The sequence below is a fragment of the Frankliniella occidentalis genome, unplaced genomic scaffold (assembly GCF_000697945.3).
Source record: "Frankliniella occidentalis isolate FOCC.00 unplaced genomic scaffold, Focc_3.1 Scaffold85, whole genome shotgun sequence".
Taxonomy (NCBI): domain Eukaryota; kingdom Metazoa; phylum Arthropoda; class Insecta; order Thysanoptera; family Thripidae; genus Frankliniella; species Frankliniella occidentalis.
In genome coordinates this window covers 741,959-743,746 of record NW_026267214.1, presented here as the reverse complement: position 1 = coordinate 743,746, position 1,788 = coordinate 741,959, and the positions used below count along the sequence as shown (strand labels likewise).

General features: G+C 47.0%; 1 protein-coding gene across 1 annotated transcript in view; it reads left to right on the top strand.

The window, feature by feature from the left end:
* The window catches only part of LOC113217734 (protein white-like), an 8,717-nt gene that overhangs the window by 593 nt on the left and 6,336 nt on the right, over window positions 1-1,788 (top strand). The gene's annotated exons all lie outside the window — the stretch shown is intronic.

The window sequence follows — 1,788 nt, the reverse complement described above, 5'->3', positions numbered from 1 at the left end:
GCTTCTTCGGTTGTTCTGCTGCCGACTTGTGTCCGCACCATGTGCCCCTCGCCCGTGTCCCGAGCGTTCGCATTCGTAACATGCTGGGACATTCCCCGGCCACGCCGCCGTGCCCACTCCTTGAGACACGAACCTTTACATTGCGTCGCGATGCGTGGTCACGTGACCGGCCGCAGCGCACCCAGCCTCACTTGTGGCGACACTCCAGCTCACACTTTGTGAAGTGACGCACAAATCCAATGCTATTTGCAAAACGTTGATCCGTGAGCCATAATTGCGAGTTAAATTTGTTTGTATTATACCAGGTGTCAGTCTTTCTCATGCCGCGCACTTTTGTAGTTATACTGTACCGGTGCACGGGTGCGGGCAGGTTGCCTATTCGCACGGAGCCATAAGGAGCCGTGGGCAACGAGGATAGGCAATTCCACCTGCACCCGTGCATGCGGTACAGTATAACAGCGAAAGTGCGCGGTGTGAATCAGCCACCTGGTATGAAGATATGGTTCGTTTAGCTAAAGGTTAATCTGCCAATGTACACACTATTTCATCGTACTGCAATTCAGATATTTTCTGGCAGTGAGGCTGCGTTAGCCGTTAAGCAATAATGACACTGAGGATGAAAAATGAAGTCAAGGAGTCAAGCAATGCGAATTAAAAGTAAAGCATTTTCTGATTCTGGGTGCATTTAATGAGCATTACGAGCATTCCAAGCGCATTTAAATCGCTAAAACGCACTAAATGGGTCGGAAATGTGTTACCTTTTATGTGATTTCAATGCGTATTACCAGATCAGCGCTTCTGGGGTGCTCATCCTCTGCTCCATCACGCCCGCGATTCCATGATAGATGGAAGGGGTTCAAATAATGTTCGTTGATCAAGAAATTAGTTTTTATTTGTTTTCAATCGTCTGGATTTGTAGGGTTGATCGTTCGTTACGGTTCGCCGAGGCACAGTATTGCTCCCGGCAGGCGCGGTTTTACGGCCTGCTGACAGTGAGGAGGGGGGAGGGGGGCTGTGGGTCTCCTACTTACAGGGGTTTCTGTATGGCAAATAGCCTACTTTTGTTGCTAAATTTTGGGCCAAGGTTTAAGTTTGTCGAAACAAAACAAAAAATAAGCCCAAAAAAGAAAAGTTTTGAAATTTCGTTAGAGAACAACGTTTTTTTATTTGAATAATTAATTGAAAAGGTATTTTCAGGACAGTTTAATTTTTCCAGTGTATGATGGCGTGTGCCTGCGGGTCTTTTTAATTCCGTTGTCTTTGATGAAGAGAGATGAAGCAGTAGGTGTCGGGGCTGCCCCGTCCAATTACTGTCATCGTAACGCGGCATGCGCTTTTGTCGCTCGAGCGTGACCAAAGTCGGCAGCTGACCACTCACGTGTCGGCGCGACTCACAAGCAGCTCCCATGGCATGGACCATTGCCTCGCTACTCCCTCAATTTCTTTTTTCACACTCCCACCAAAATCTTATGAACTTGGTTTCTTCATAGCGCTTATGAATTTCCCTGTGCGTGCTCCTCTTGTGCATTTCAGCTTCATACTGGCCTGTTAAAAAATCCATTGGGGGAGCTTGCACAGGGAAATTCATTAAGCAATGAAGAATATCATAAGATTTAGTGTGCGTACTCCTTACTCCTTTCGTCAAAATTTTAGGCCCATTTCCAGGGGAAAGGTCTGTAGTACTCCTCTGGAGTGATTGAATGGGAAAAGCCGCTGCTACTTTCGATCTTGATCTCGTCTGAGTTTTGTGCTTTTATAGAACAAGACCCTCCTTCTGGTCTCCCGATG